Below are 17,040 nucleotides of genomic sequence, written 5' to 3'. Positions count from 1 at the left end.
ATAAATGTACTTTTGTTACATAACACTCAAAAACAATGTAGGCTCTAATGTTTTGCAAGTCCACTCAGTCCTACTTCTTGTTCAACCAATCACCAAGACAAACAAGTCTGTTTACATTTACAGGAGATACTGCTGTCTGCTTATTTACAATGTCACCTGAAAGTGAGAACAGGCATTTGCATTGCACTTTTGTAGCTGGATATGCTAAACATCCATATGCCCCTTCATGCTTCGACCACCATTCCACAGGACATGCTTCCATGCGGATGATGCTCGTTAAAAAAAAATGCGTTAATTAAATTTGTGACTGAACTCCTTGGGGGAGAATTGTATGTCTCCTGTTCTGTTTTACCCACATTCTGCTATATATTTCATGTTACAGCAGTCTCAGAAGATTACCCAGCACGTTTGTTTTAAGAACACTTTCACAGCAGATTTCACAAAACACAAAGAGGGTACCAATGTGAGATTTCTAAGGATAGATACAGCACTCACCCCAATGTTTAAGAATCTGAAGTACCTTCCAAAATCAGAGGGATGAGGTTGGGAGCATGCTTTCAGAAGTCTTAAAAGAGCAACACTCCGATGCGGAAACTACAGAACCCGAACCACCAAAAAAGAAAATCAACCTTCTGCTGGTGGCATCTGACTCAGATAGTGAAAATGAATATGCGTCAGTCTCCTCTACTTTGGATCATTATTGAGCAAAAATCATCATCATGGATCTTTGGTAGCAGGTAGAATACCCCTGGCCGGGGTTCATGGGGTGTGTCTGTGCAGATTTGTTCTTTTGCTTTTTCAGGGAGTTTCTTGAGCAGATGGTGTAGTTTCTCCTCAGTGGGATCAGAGGATAGTGGTTTGTAGAATGTGGTGTTGGAGAGCTGCCTAGCAGCCTCTTGTTCATATTCCAACCTATTCACGAGGACTACAGCACCTCCCCTTTGTCAGCCTTTTTGATTATGATGTCAGAGTTGTTTCTGAGGTTGTGGAAGGCATTGTGTTCTGCACGGCTGAGGTTGTGGGGCAAGTGATGCTGCTTTTCCACAATTTCAGCCCGTACACGTCGGCGGAAGCACTCTATGTAGAAGTCCAGTCTGTTTCGACCTTCAGGAGGAGTCCACTGTGACAGGGCTGTGCCAGATGGCTACAGGAGAGTAACAGAAGGCAGATATATTAGCCCCAGGTTAATTAGGTCCCTTTTCCCTAGGTAAGGTAACAGGGAAGGTTCCAGAACAATCAGGAACCTTCTGGAAATGATTAAGACAGGCTGATTAGAACACCTGCAGCAAATCAAGAAGCTGCTAGAATCAATTAAGGAAGGCTAATAAGGGCACCTGGGTTTAAAAAGGAGCTCACTTCAATTTGTGGTGTGCATGTGAGGAGCTGGGAGCAAGAGACACTAGGAGCTGAGAGTGAGAATGCGGACTGTTGGAGGACTGAGGAATACAAGCATTATCAGACACCAGGAGGAAGGTCCTATGGTGAGGATAAAGAAGGTCTTGGGAGGAGGTCGTGGGGAAGTAGCCCAGGGAGTTGTAGCTGTTGCACAGCTGTTCCAGGAGGCACTCTAGACAGCTGCATTCCACAGGGCCCTGGGCTGGAACCCAGAGTAGAGGGCGGGCCCAGGTTCTCCCCAAATCTCTCAACTCCTGGTCAGACACAGGAGAAGTTGACCTGGACTGTGGGTTCACGAAAACGGCCAAACTGAGGGCTGCTGTGAATCTCCGAGGCTAGCAAATCTGCCAATAAGCGCAAGACCCACCAGGTAGAGGAGGAACTTGGTCACCACCCAGAATCCTTCTTTCTGTAGTGTTGGTAGGAAGGTCTCTGTGGGTTAGTATGCTGTTCAGAGGTGTGTTGGAAATATTCCTTGAGTCGGAGACGTTGAAAATAGGATTCTAGTCACCACAGAACTGTATCATGTTCATGGGGGTGGAGGGGCAGAAGGAGAGGCCCCGAGATAGCCCAGCAGAAGAATTTGTCCTAAGAGTATAGCTGGATAGATTAACAATATTGCTGGGTGGGTTAAGGGAAGCACTGTTGTGGCCCCTTGTGGCATGTAGTAGTTTAGATAGTTTAGTGTCCTTTTTCCTTTGTAGAGAAGCGAAGTTTGTATTGTAAATGGCTTGTCTAGTTTTTGAAAAGTCCAGCCACAAGGAAGTGTGTGTGGAAGGTTGGTTTTTTGAGTGTATCCAGTTTTGAGAGCTCATTCTTAATCTTTCCCTGTTTGCTGTAGAGGATGTTGATCAGGTAGCTCTGCAGTTTCTTTGAGAGCGTGTGGCTCAAGCTGTCAGCATAGTTTGTATGGTATGTAGATTGTAATGGATTTTTTACCTTCAGTCCTTTTGGTATGATGTCCATCTGTTTGCATTTGGAAAGGAAGCTGATGTCTGTCTGTAGCTGTACGAGTTTTTTCATGAAGTTGATAGATTTCCACTCTATACGGCTAAATTCAGTGCCTTGCATAAGGACAAGTTTCAGAGTAGCAGCCGTGTTAGTCTGTATCCGCAAAAAGAACAGGAGTACTTGTGGCACCTTAGAGACTAACAATTTGAGCATAAGTTTTCATGAGCTACAGCTCACTTCATCGGATGCATGCAGTGGAAAATACAGTGGGGAGATTTTATATACACAGAGAACAAGAAACAACGGGTGTTACCATACACACTGTAACAAGAGTTGTAAGGTGAGCTATTACCAGCAGAAGAGCAGGGGGGAAAAATCCTTTTGTAGTGATAATCAAGTTGTGTGAGGATCAGTAACGGGAGGGGGGAATAAACATGGGGAAACAGTTTTACTTTGTGTAATGACCCATCCACTCCCAGTCTTCATTCAAGCCTAAGTTTATTGTATCCAGTTTGCAAATAAACTCCAATTCAGCAGTCTCTCATTGGAGTCTGTTTTTGAAGTTTTTTTTGTTGAAGAATTGCCACTTTTAGGTCTGTAATCGAGTGACCAAAGAGATTGAAGTGTTCTCCGACTGGTTTTTGAATGTTATAATTTTGACGTCTGACTTGTGTCCATTTATTCTTTTACGTAGAGACTGTCCAGTTTGGCCAATGTACATGGCAGAGGGGCATTGCTGGCACATGATGGCATATATCACATTGGTGGATGTGCAGGTGAACAAGCCTCTGACAGTGTGGCTGAGGTTGATGGTGCAATGGAAATTGTTGAAATCATGGTGAATTCCTCAAGGGCTTCTTTTCCATGAGTCCAGATGATGAAGCGGTCATCAACGTAGCGCAAGTAGAGCAGGGGCATTAGGGGACGAGAGCTGAGGAAGCGTTGTTCTAAGTCAGCCATAAAAACAGTAAACAGTTGATGCCACAAAGTCATTTATACATACAGGGCTAAGTTATCTGCCATGATCGCCTCCAGTCCCTCATCCTCTTTTTAGCAGTTAAGAGCATGTTGTAGAAAGTATTTCTCTATTGGAATTACGATCACACAAATTAAGCTATATTTGAAAACTTGAAACTGATCTATTCCCCTGCCCCCAAGGGATCTATTCCCTTGCCCCTTCCTCAAGAACACAAGGGTCGCAGAGGTTTAACCTTAGAACCACACTTTTTACTTAAACTGGTTCAAATTTGTATGCAGACAACACCAGAACATTCATGCTGATTTCTGCACTAGTTTAAACTTAAAATTTTATCAGATTAACAGTCACTGTGAAATATAGCTATCTTGTCTAAACACAGAAGTTGCTTTTAAAAGTGGTTTTAGTTAATGTAGGTTTCCTCGCGTAAATTTAAGCAGGTGTGCATCTAGAGCAGGGGTGGTCAAACTTTTTGACCCGAGGGCCACATCGGTGTTCCAAAACTGTATGGAGGGCCAGGTAGGGAAGCTGTGCCTCCCCAAACAGCCTGGCCCCCACCCCCTCCCAGTTCCTGCCCCCCTCAGAACCCCTCCACCCATCCAACGCCCCCTGCTCCTGGACCCCTGACTGCCCCCTCCCGGGACCCCCAACCCTAACTGCCGCCCCAGGATCCCACCCCCTATCCAACCCACCCTGCTCCCTGTCCCCTGACTGCCTGGAACCCTATCCACAGCCCTGCCCTCTGACAGGGCCCCCAGGACTCCCACACCTATCCAACCCCCCGTTCCCCATCCCCTGACCACACCCCTCCCAAACATCTGTCCCATCCAACTGCCCCCCAGGACCCACTGCCCCTTATCCAACCTCCCCCACACTGCTCCCTTACCATGCCACTCAGAGCCGCAAGTCTGACAGAGGCGCCACCCAGCCGGAACTAGCCATGCCACTGTGCTGCCCAGCAGCTTGCAGACCCACCCCCCAGGGCACTGGTGGCAGGATGAGCTGAGGCTGTGGGGGGAGGGGCCAGGGGCTAGCCTCCCCAGCTGGGAGCTTAAGGGCTGGGCAGGACAATCCCACAGGCCGGATGTGGCCCGCGGACTGTAGTTTGCCCACCTCTGGTCTAGAGGGACAGGTGATGAGATAGGAATAGAAAGGCAGATCAAGTTTTGCATTGAAAGCCTTGAGTGCCTTTGAAATGGCTAAATGAATGAAAAATTACTAAATATTTTTGTACTTTCAGAGAGACCAAAGGGACCACTCTTACGTTTCAAAACAGTCAAAATAGTGAAAGAACTCACAGGTGTAAGTTCTGACTAAGTAAACATGAAACCAAATATTTTATACCCACCAGTTTTCAGTACAGGCAGAACAGATAACAATCACTGAGTTTCATATACACAGGATGCTAAGTGACAGAGGTTAACCTATTTATTCAGTTAATTAATGCTGTCTACCAAAATGATTCAAGACAACAGGAATTAGCACACACTTTGGTGATACATTCACCTGGTAAGAGTGGGCATAAGCAAATACCTGCTGCCCTCACTAAATGAAGTTTGGGGCACATTTCACCTACTTAGATAAAAGATGAATTTCCATATTTTACTACTATTGGTAGCAGTTCTTTAAGTGCTGTTCAAAGTTCTCACTTGAGAGCCTTAACATTTGAAGTAAGTATCCAAGACCACACTCCAAGTACATACACTACTTTTACAGGTAATCACTGTCAGTAAGATGGCCAATAAAACCCCACACCCCTATTTTATAGCCAACTTCATATTGTCTTCACTGCTAGCTAGCTGTTTAACTGCCTTATTTTTTAAATCCAGAACACAGTACACCTTGATTAACATCTAGACTATTAGTAAGGTCTATGCTATTATATTAGCAGCCACAAACCAAAACTTGTTTCTCAGATACATGGAGCATAACCAAGGGTTTAAAAAAAAAAAAAAAAAGTAATGCCCTACAGTGGCATATTTAGTTGCTCAGCTATTTTTACACGGTTTACAAGGTAAACAACCTGAAGCAGATTCCTCAGTGAAACAACTGTCAAACTCAGACTTGGTCTACCACTACCAACTTATGTCAGTGTAACTATATGGCTCAGGGGTATGGAAAATTATACCCACCTAAGCCCCAGTTTTAGACAGCACTATGTCGATGGGAGGGCTTCTCCTGTCAACATAGCTACTGCCTCTCAAGGGAGGTGGAGTACCTATGCCCATGGGAACCCATCGGCATACGTGCCATCTTCACTACTACAGCAGCACTGCAAATGTAGACAAGCCCTAACTTACAACAATCTAATCAAAGTAGCATCAAACTAATACTACCTTCTTGCATATAACTATAGGAGTAAATGGCATATTTACCCAATGTATTGCATTTTATATACACAAAATTCAGTACGCTTACAAACTCTTGTTTTGTCCTACCTCTCTAGTTTTTAGTTCTGAAGTGAAGAGCTTCATAAAGATTCCCCAAACACAATAGCAACTCTCATTGTGTCCATCCCTTAAAATCCTGGGAAGAGAGAGACAGGCTTTGCAGAATACCCTGAAGAATGAATGATTGGGGCTACTTCAGACTAAGGATAGGGGTGAATGAGAAAAGGAGTACCAGAAGTGAGCACCAATAGTCCTCTCCTAACTCTCTTCTCTTTCAATGTCTGGTCTGGGGCCGCCAGCCTGAGTGCCTCTACTGACCACAACTGCATCAGAATGGCAAGGACAGAAAGAACCTCTCACATATGCTAGCCTTTGATCATTCAGTAATTTATAGATTAAAAAACCAATGTCTTAAACTCGTCTCAGACTGGTGCAGATCAAAAGACAACCAATGTCATACATATGGCGAGACACTCCTAAGCAAGCAGAATTTACACTCCACACCAGCTTTAATTTAAAAACTTAAGACCCAAGCTCCTTGTTATTTGCATCCACTTAGCTATCTAAATACACCCCTTAGCACAGAATTTCACACCAGAACTCAAGCTTTTGTTTGAGTTTCCAAAGCTTATGGTTGCACAGGAAAAAAAAAGTTGCAAATGTGATGTCTGCCTAAGGCCTTGTCTATTCTAGAAAAGTAGTGCTGGTTTAACTTGATCAATGATTTTAAAATCTAAAACAGATTTAACTCTTGCTTAAATTGTTTTAAACAAATTTAACCCTTATTGAACATGTTAAGTTCACACTGATTTAATTAGATCAATTTAAATAAATTTTAAACCAGTACAACTTTTCTAGATTAGACAATGGTCTTGCATACATGAAAACGCTTCAGTTTACTTTAGGTGTTACTTTAAGTCAGTTTAGTTCAACCAAAGCAAGGGGTCATGTAGATACATTTTAGTTTAAGCCAGATTTACTCTGTTTTAACTTAAACCTGTTTTTCATCTACTTAAACTGAAGTAAATCTGATTTAAATCAAAATAAGAGCATGCACCAGTGTTTTCTCCAGTTTAAAAAAAATAGAAGTTAAACTGTATCTAAAACAGGTGCAAGTCTGGAAGCTTCCTGAAACAATAACTAAGATATTAATTGCTTCCATTCATCTCAATGAGGTTTTTATTCTAACATTAACTACTTTTTTACAGGGCATTTTAACATCCAGCCAGTGTTTATCCCACAAACCTAAAACGGCCTCCCATATCTCCACAGCTTTTAAGAACCCTAACTATCCTCGTCCAACCACCCAAGAAACTTCTGTAAGAGTTATGTATATTTTAATTAAATTCCTCCGTACAATAGAAGTTATGGAGCAATGGAAGTTTTACATAACACTGATGACCCCTTCACTCACACTTCAGGCATTCCTGTAATACAAATAAAATATGCTCTAGACCATTTCATACTTGATCCAATAGAAAAAAAAATATTTACGTTTGGAAATTATGAGCTAGCCCCATTCTACTAAAGAATACTAAAGGAATCAGCAGACCTATGCACATTGCACTAGTTTAATTGTGAGGTGACTACAGGATGTAACACTGTAGCAGTGGTTCCCAGGAGAAACTGATTAACTCCTGGCCTTATGTATATTAAGTCTACCCTGACCTTTGCTTTACTTAACTATCTTGAGGGGGTAGATATAAGTAATTGTAGAAAAGGGCATTTACAATTTACCATATTTTCCACTTGCTTCCCTATCCTACTAGCATCAGTTTAGTCTTCTCCAGACTGACTTTCAGACAGCAAGCCCTTACTACAGCATATCCAAATGTCTACCATTGTAGAAAGGATTTGACAGATGACTGGGTTGGTGAGGTAGAGCTGCATCTCAGACTACTTAATACTGTATTTAATGCCTCTTTACCAACAGAGCTGGGTGAGATCTTTTTCAGCAAGTAATTTATTGGCTGGGAAAAATTTCAATAAACCTAAAACTATCAGTAAATTCATTAATGTCATATTTGCCAAATTTTTTTTTTCAGTTTTATCGAAACTGTTTCAGTAGTTTTTTACATTACTGAAACATTTTGATTTTATGGGCTAGAATCACCAAGTGACCTCTTGAGGAGATGCTGGAGCCAGCCTCATGAGTAAAGCCAAGTGATTAGGTGCCAAAACACAAACGTGGAGGGCCCAGGTTAGATTCCTCTGTTTGTGTGATATGGAGATTTGAACTTGGGTCTTCCACACTGCAGGAGAGTGCAACAGCCACCAAGCTATGGGTTATTCTGGTGTATGGAGGTGGGAGAGGGGTGGTGGTGGTCCTCAATCCCTCATGAGAAGCTGTTCCACTGTGTTTATAGTCAATAGTCAGGATCATTCACTGGACAATTCATAGTATTTGTCATGAGTGGCAAATCACTGGGCCAAAGAAAGAGAAACACCTTCAACGAGAGAAACTGAGGAAGACACTCACCAGACCATCCCATAGCTCAGTGGCTAGGGTAGTCTCTTGCATTGTGGGAAACCCAAGTTCAAATTCCTTCTCCACATTAGACAGAGGGGGGAAACTGCCTCTGCCCCCCAAACTGTACCCCACGTGAGTACCCTGAACACTGGGCTAACACTTATAAGGAGATCACCTCTTTGCCCTCCAGCCATTGTGTGAAACGAATCCTCTTCAGCCATTCTACTAAAAGCAAAAATTGAAACCAAAAATTTCAAGTCTGCTCAAACTATATGTTTTCTGACTTACATGATTTTTTTTTTTTGGGGGGGGGGGGGGGGAAGAGGTGTTGGCACATCCCAAAAATGAAACTTTGATTTTTGGAACTGCCAGCAAACTGAAGAGAAAAACAGTTATTCACCTAGGTCTACTTACTTAATGCTCCTAATGAATATTTGCACACTGTAAAAAGAGGAGGAAAGAGAGCACCCTGGACAATTCCTCCCAGGAGCCCTCAGGCAGAAGATTAGTTACCAAAAAGCTTTCTGCAGAGATGCAAGATTAGAATTAAGACACCTAAAGGCAGCCCCATCTACGGACACCAGCATTTTCAGGCAAAGGAACTACCTCAAAGTTGAGACTGAATAGACAGAACAGACAGCTCTAACATCAGTACTGACACTTGATCTCAATACATTAGCAGAAGAGGATCTACCAACACAACCAATACAATCTATGCTATAGCAAGGTCAATATTTTTTTCTTATTGACAAAGGCCAAGCAGATCCAAGGTATCCAAATAGATACTGTATTTAACAAATTGTCTCATACCAGCCTTTATCCTAAAAGGGGAGATTACTTTATGCCAGAAGTCTCTGTACACCAGCTTCAAACCTCTAAAGCTCTTTAGAGGTTTGAAGCTGGTGTACAGAGACAAACCTTCTGCTGTCACTGAAGACTGCCAACACCTATAGGAAAAAAAGCATTACCTATCTTTTTTTAAATAGAGATATTAGGAGAAAGGCTGCAATAACCCATCACTGGGCCCTAAGCAAGCTTACACTTCTTCCAGCCCAGTGCAGAGGAGAGGCCAAGGCCGGGAGTGGGATTGAGGCCACTCTGCACCTCACCCTGCAGCTGCAGCTCCTGTCCCATCAGGCAGCTCCACTCACTCAGTTATGGTGTGGCTGCACCTCTGACATGACATGCTTTTACACATTCAAACTCACCTATGTACCAAGGTTCTTTAAGTTATTCACCACAAAACCCTATATTTAACTAAGTTCTTTCAAGCATCACTTATGGCGCATCTAAAGTCAAACAAGCCAAGAGTCAATTAAGTGGAATGCAAGCATGGGGAATATAAGTGAAAAAGAACCATAAGATCTGAATTAGACTAAAAATCAACATGACCTTTCAGCATCTAGATCCTAACAACTTGAGAACCTGATAGAAACATAAAGCAACAGTGCCCAAATAACCCCCTCTTTTTAAATGGAAACAGTAATGAAAAGTTGTCTGTCAAGCGTTTGTTCTCCTAGACTCTTCCCTGCATTCCCATGCAGGAACTTCCAGCTCCCAACCTAGTCTTCTCCATTCCTACATCCTACTATCAACTAAGTATTAAAAAGGTAATATTGAGTTTCAGTATTAGAATTTGGCATTAAAAGTCAGATTTTTCAAGGACAGCACAATTCACATTCCTGCACACATCCTGAAACAATTACTTAGGTAGACATAGCGACATCAGTTTCACTCAGTTGAGATTGGGAAGGATGTCTGCAGTCATAAGGACTCGCAACTCAAGTTTTATATCTTAAATTCTGGAAAATCTACTAGTGTTAGGTAAGCTTCACAAAAACATCATGTGGACCAATTCCAGCCTTTTGTCTGACGCCCAATGTTGGGGAGTTAATGAGCTCATGTATAAAAACTCTATTGCAGGTCCAAAGCAAGTTAGCTGAGTCTTAAGTTCTCCCACTTGCTGTATTCATTGTAATAGTACTTCCTCCTACGTTTGTCTCCTAAACTGCTGTACAATGTTGCTGTGCATTGCTGAACAGCTGCCATGTTCCACAGAGATACTAAATCCAGTCTTATTTATAAGACATTCAGATGCAAGAACCTATGTAGGTTTAAGATTGAGTTAATAACCCTCAGTGTCCCTCCTTATTGCAAGTTACATGGTTTAAAAAAAAAAAAAAACCCTCAACTATAAAGTAGGAAACAGCAACTTTTGTCTTTTCCCAAGGACTATTTCTGGGCAAAGATGGAGGAATGGTGAATAAGAAAAGAAGCCTAACAGTAGCTACATTCAGCTTATTTTAATATCGGTGATCTAAGTTTCACATGAGAAAAGATAGTGTTGCAACCACGCAATATTTAATCACTCAAGAAAATGAGTAACAATACAATAGCAGAACTCAGTGTTAATAATTCTAAAAATCTTCCAGATAAGAATGTGTCAATAAATTTTGATTTTTAGACTGAAGCATCTGGCTTCCAATAAGCAGCAGCATTGACTTCATTGTAAAGCCAGATGGACAAAACATGATCAGCAATACATATTTTGCCCTATTTTAACATTTATCATTTTTGTGCCATAAAATAAAAGAAATTGGTACCTTCAAGAGGGAAGTTATTCAGTACAGTAAATAGGTGTAAGGACTAGAGTTCTAGAGAACTCATTTCAAGACAAGTGAGTTTTGGGCCCACCATAGGAGGTTACTAGAAACTGATAGTCTCGATTTGTAAGCAAAATACAGTCATCTAGTTGATAAAACCATAGAAATTAGGATAGAAAGATGTTTGATTATGGAATATTAATACAACAGTTTAATTAAATCTATTGTAAAAATGCAGCTGATTATCAAAGCAAGTGTTTAAGATTACTAAAGAGCCTATCTGTAATTAGATTTTAAATTAAGACTGTACTGGTTCTCTTTTGGGGAGCAAACTTGTTACCAATCTCTTAGTTAGCGCATGACAGATTCATGGTATTTTGTCATATAAAGTTTACATTTATGAGCCTAGAGACAAACAGTCTGCTTATCTTCCTCTATTAGTTTACTTTGAGCTGGAACCAGTTTCAGTTACCAAAACACAATATGTTTAAGAATATACACTCTTGTTACACTTCATCGTTTAAAGGAGAAACAGCACAATACAATGAAGACAGAACTGTTCTAATAGTGTATACCCTGAAAAATTTAATTCACATACAGAAAGTATTTAGAAATATTAAATATGTGCAACAAGATTAAGAATTTCTCTTTATATTTAATTTAGAAAATTTACAAAATTAAAGTGGTTAAGGACATAGTAACCTAGAAGTTAAAATGTAATAACACTATATTTTTGAACAATGTAGGTCTCTTGTTTATGTTGCACGGTTTTATTAAAAGACTAATATCCATCAAAAATTTGCACACCGAAATGTATGTCTGAAGTTCTACTGCACTGAGGTCAGTGACATTTTAGTTGTCTTCTAGAGAATACTTGAGTGCAATTAATATTTTACTCTATATTAATGAGAGAAATTTGAGTTGGAAAAGACTAGGTTATTTTGTCCATCTATGTGCCAACAAAGAATTATTCCCTATGGCATAATTTTAACTGCTTACACAGTCCATTTTGCAGTTACTCAGGCAGCATAATTTCTACCACATCCCCTGGGTGTACTATTCCCCAAGTCTAGTAGTTCCTAAACTAGGTGGTGGTAGTAGTCATGTTAGTTTTAAAGATTTTCCTTCACTCATTTTTATTCCAGTCCTCTAGATCATATCACCTAAAGCCACCTCAATTTCTTCTCCTTCCTTGGCATTTCCATCCTTTGAGTACTTGCACTTATCTTCTCCCTTTGTGTCTAGCCAAACTGTATGGTATGTTCTGTATGGTTCAAATAAGTAGACAGCTCAGAGTTGTGTTTCATTATGTTAAATCTTCATAAGCATTTACAAGTTTATCTTAGCAGAGGTCTTACAGCATTTTTCAGAAGTTCAGCAAAAAAAAATTAAACCGTAATGCAGCAACTGAAATTCTCAAATTTAACATCTGACAGGTTCTACCTATATTGCTTATGAATTAAGAGATAGCGACACTAGACAAGATTCCGCTTTAAATTTCCAAGCAAGTTTTTAAGATAAAAATGATGAAGAGTAATGTCATAATACCCAGAAAAATAGCAAGAGTTCGGTAAAGCGTAAGTCCCTGTAAAATATAGTTCATTTCACTTGCATCAAAGGTGAAGATTAATTTTGTGGTCCCAATTATCCACAGCATAAGCAGCATATTTGACAGTCTCTGCTCAGTAGGAATTTAATTAATATAGTAAGGTGTTACAGTTAAGAATTGGGGTACACTGGCATACTGCCTAGAAGGAAAAAAAAATGTTTTGCCCATATTAGTGGTGGCTTGGTGGCCACTAATCTCCTACTATTTGAGCACAAATGAAATTCTTATCTAGGTGAAAAACCGCAACTACCATCACAGTAGCCTGCTACCAGTAAAGGGAAAAGAGGAGCGATAAGAAAATAAGCAACCCACAATGTTGGTTCCAAATCTGCAATTTCACATTTTAAAGCATGGGGGTAGGGGGTTAAAGCTATTTTTGTGCTCTACTATTCAGTGCCACTTCTTCCACTTATGCACTAAAAAACAGTTTCCATTCATTATGCCATAAGTATTTAAGTTTAGTACGCTGGAAGCCATTTCTGCCAAGAGTCATCCACGAATGACTTACGGATATACAAAAAGTTTACTCCTTGTCCAAATTTTGCATTTATGGTTCCTGAAAAGCTTTAAAAAAAATAAACTAGTAATTCTGAACAACTTTTTCACTAGCTATAGTAAGAGTTACTGCCTGCTTTCTAAATGGAACAGAAAAAAGTGGCAAATGAAACTATCAAGATCATTTAACAAAGTTTTTTAAACTCTCACTTGCTGAAGCACCTGTAAACATTTACAGCTGTGTTTTTTCCAGAGATTTGCACACTGCTGTACCTCTTCCCACAAGTATTTTGTTAAAAATGATGAGATATTAAGGGGTACATCTTATTTGGACTTCATTCTCAGAACATGCTTTATAATTTTGCTGAGTGACCACTTAAGAGTCTTCCAGAACCCCACCCCCACCATGTTTTGGGCCCAGATACTAATGACCCCTTCCCTTAAGCTAAAGTGCTGGAGCTTTAAATGTAATTAACACAACACAAGTTCACATAATGCTTTGTTTTCAAGATAAGCTTTGGAGTTTTGATAGGTTGCTCTTGAAAAAATTATCCAAAATTAAGTTTTATGCTGAAGGCAGCATAAAATAATTCAGTTTTAGAGGACTTCATACTGTCAGTTGTTTCTTTTGTCTTCTATTTTGTTGGGGGGACGGGGGGACGGGGGGAGATTAATATAAAAATACCTCTAACAATTGTTACTGTATATCTTTCATCCTTCTTATATTTAAAGTTTAGTTTTTTGTAAACAAAAGAAGAAACATTGAAATGGATTATGCTGTAACAAGTTTCATGCCGAGTTCCAAACACTGTCCTTAATTCACCCCCACAACGGCAGTGTACATCAAATTAAAACTGGCCACTATTCAGAGACCCTTACATTAATAGCTAGTCAAATTGAGACATCCGGGACACTAAATGTCCTAGTTTTGACAAATTAAGGCAGACGCTACTAGTTATTTTGGTAGTAATCACTTACATTGCTGGGGGAAAAATATGATAAATAAAATGCTTCCAAGGTCATGAACATAAGCTTTATCAGCTAGGTTTCCAAGCAAGCTTCTCCTGAAATCCTATCAGAAGTTCTTCTAACTTCTAGACTTCCACATCAGCAGGGAAAATAAAATTGCTCTGACAGTGAGATATTCTTCCAGTCACCATCTTCTGAATGTCCCCCCATCCCTTCACACTCCAGAAGAGCAGCACTCCCTTCTACCACAGGCAGCAATCATCCCCCAGTATTAAGGCCTCTTCATAAACTCAGTTGGTGTAACATCCAAAGGTTACATACACCATTTGGTTGAGGATGACAGTGTCATACAAGCGCCACCGTTAGAGGCACTTCCTGCTACTAAGCAGGACATCACCCAGCTCACAAACGCACGCCCGCAGGCTGCCCAGAGCAGCCTCAATGGTCCTCTCTCTATTTCAGAGGCGCTGCAGAGATGCCTTCATCCTAGTTCAGAATCAATACACACAGTCCGCCTAGCCATTAATAAATCAGAACCGCAAGTCCGCTGGGGAAAAGAGGGGAATTTCTGTCTGTCTCTTTGCCTGCTCTTATCTAACCCGGACTGGGGAGTAGCCCACAAGACAAAGCGGCGGAAGGCTGGGGGGAGGGGAGTCTGCAAGTGCAACTGAAAAGGCAGAGAGACCCTCAGCTACAAGCGCCGTCTCCCCCGCCCCCAGGCCAGCGGCGGCTAGCTAGCTCCGTGCAAGGCTGGCAACGAGGCAGGCTGAGGATGATCATGCCGTGCAGCAGCAGACGACTAATCCCACCTACTCAACCCGGCAGGGAACAGGGGCTAAGCACCACCTATGGTGTGTGTGCGCACCCAGGAAGGGAGGGAGCGCGCACGGCCAACAGCGCCTCTGCCCGCACTGGGGTAGCCGGGCTCGGTACTGCCTGGGCTGCCGGCGGAAGAGGCAGCTCCAGCCCCGCTAATCACCCAGCCCAGCACACATGACACACAGCGCCGCCGCCGCTTACCCCTTCTCCTCCCAAGGAAGGTCCAAGCTGCAGCAACGCCCGCCCCGTGCACGAGTCCAGGCAGGGGGCGACCCCCCACCGGCCGCCCCTCAAGGTCACACCGCGCCCCCGATGCAGCGTGGCAGCCTGCCGCAGGGGTTAGCGGCCGCCCCACCGGGGCAAAGGCGCTGAGCCCGCAGACCAGGCGGGCTGAAGGCAGCCGCCGCTCCGCGCCCGCCGGCGGCTCAGCCCCTGCACCCGGCGGCTGGAGGGGGCGCTGCCCTGCCTCGAGGCCAGGGCGGCCGATGCTCCAGCTACTGGCTCCGGGGACGCCGCTTACCTCGGCCGCTGCCCAGCCACACGGTGGACGGCGCCTCGGGACGCAGCGGGAATGTGCCGCCGCCTGCTTGGCGCACAAGGTGCCCGCGTCCCTCGCCCTGCTCCGGCGGGCCAGCCCCGCCCCGCGAACGGGCGGGCGGGGGTGGTGGCAATGAGAGGGGCGGGCTCCCAGTCCCACCCCCGGCAGGCAGCGGCTCCCCACAGGGAAGGAGCCCGCGCTTCACCCTCGCACGCGCCCCGCTGCGGCGCGGCCCCTACCCGCACCGGCTCAGCAGCCCCGGACGCGCCGCGGAGCCCAAGCCCGGCAGAGTAACCGCTACCGCAGCCACCTCCTGCCCGGGCTGTGGGGCAGCCACAGGGCGGAGCAGCCCGGCCCCCGCCCGCCTTCCCCCCGGCAGTCACTCACTCGTCCGCCTCTCGCCGAGCCACCCCTCCCCACGCTGCAACTGCCGCTTCCTACCCCTCGTCCCGGCAGTCACATGACGGGGTCTCGCTCGGGTGAAGGGGCTCCAGACGTGCGGCGCCTTCAATGGGGGAGGAGAGGGAGGAGACTCCGGCGCGAACAGGGGGCGTGGGCGGGGCCAGACGCTCTCCCCGCCTCCCCCCTCTCCTATTGGCTGTTGGGTGCTGACGTGCTTGTTTCCATGACGTGTGTGGGCTGAGCCGAGGCGTTTGATGGGGCCCGGCGGGCTTGTCGGTGACTTTGCTACGAGCCTCTCCTCGGGGCGGGGGAGGGTGCAGTGCGCTCTGCCCTACCCCCTCCTTAACCCCCCCCCGGCCACCCCCGTGCCTGGGGGCGGCAGTAGGAGTGGAGGGAGGAGCAGCTCATTGCACGGGGTAGCGGGGGAGGGGGCCCGTGGGGGAGCCCATCGCACAGGAGAGAAGGTAGAGCGCGGAAGCCGGCTGCACGCAGGGGGCAGATAGGGGGAGCTCCCTGCACAGGGGAGGGGAGCAGAGAGAGGGAGCTCCCGGCATGGGCGGGGCAGAGGAGCAACTCGCAGGGGGAGAGGGTTCTCGTTTTATGCAAGGTGTGGGGAGGAATTGTGCCGCTCACCCCTTTCAGGAGGTTGGAGAGTAGAGGGGTCTTACCCTTGCAGGGTTGAGGGCAGGCTGACTACCCAGAGTCAGTCCTCCTTCTCCCTTGTTTCCATCGGAGGGTGAAGTCAAATTACAGTGACCCCAATCCGGAAAGCAGCTAGTTAAATATCCGGCTGCTGCCTAGACCGCATGAATGAGGGACACTTCAAACCAGGCTGAGGGCGATTGATTGTAAATGCCTCATTGAAACACACAGCAAAATCCTCCTCCAACCCCAGAGGGCGAAGATTGATTTAAATTTCATTCTCGGTGAGACAGCTTTACTTCCCCCACACCCAAAGACAGATCTGTAAATCCTCTCTCTGTTCCATCATCTCAGCAAAACCCCGTAGGGGTGCCTCATGTATTTCCAGTTTTAGTTCTGTGCGTGTAATTTTACAGAGAAGTGCTCTGAGTTACCGTGGCTGCTTTACTTGTTTTCTGATTCTGAATGGAAGTTATGGAGATGATTTATGCATCCTGATTGGCTGTTTTACAAAGCATGAATTCCCTTAAAATCTTGTGTCTATATCAGTTTATTAATAATATATAACTATGATGATCTCATCTCAAAGCACTTTAAAAAAATAAGCCAGCCTCATAAAACCTCTCCTCTATAAGATAATATATCCGTTGTTACATCGATTTTTAAAATGGGAAAATTGAAGCATAGAATTTGTCAACATTTTCAAAAGTGCAAAAAGAACGAGGAGTACTTGTGGCACCTTAGAGACTAACAAATTTATTTGAGCATAAGCTTTTGTGGG

At 43.9% G+C, this 17,040-nt stretch overlaps 1 protein-coding gene across 4 annotated transcripts in view; it reads right to left on the bottom strand.

The window, feature by feature from the left end:
• Nucleotides 1-15,711, bottom strand: part of ATP2B1 (ATPase plasma membrane Ca2+ transporting 1) — a 127,439-nt gene extending 111,728 nt beyond the window's left edge. For 2 of the 4 annotated variants that reach the window (XM_074941918.1, XM_074941919.1), the window contains exon 1: nt 15,603-15,710. The gene's annotated coding sequence lies outside the window, so the exon portion shown is untranslated. Of the gene's footprint in view, nt 1-15,197; nt 15,330-15,602 lie in introns of those variants that run through there. The other 2 variants (XM_074941915.1, XM_074941917.1) reach the window with 2 other exon arrangements.
• Nucleotides 15,712-17,040: the final 1,329 nt, after the last annotated feature.

Source organism: Natator depressus, chromosome 1 (genome assembly GCF_965152275.1).
Source record: "Natator depressus isolate rNatDep1 chromosome 1, rNatDep2.hap1, whole genome shotgun sequence".
Taxonomy (NCBI): domain Eukaryota; kingdom Metazoa; phylum Chordata; order Testudines; family Cheloniidae; genus Natator; species Natator depressus.
The sequence above is the reverse complement of the archived record's forward strand: the minus strand, read 5'-3'. Positions and strand labels throughout refer to the sequence as shown.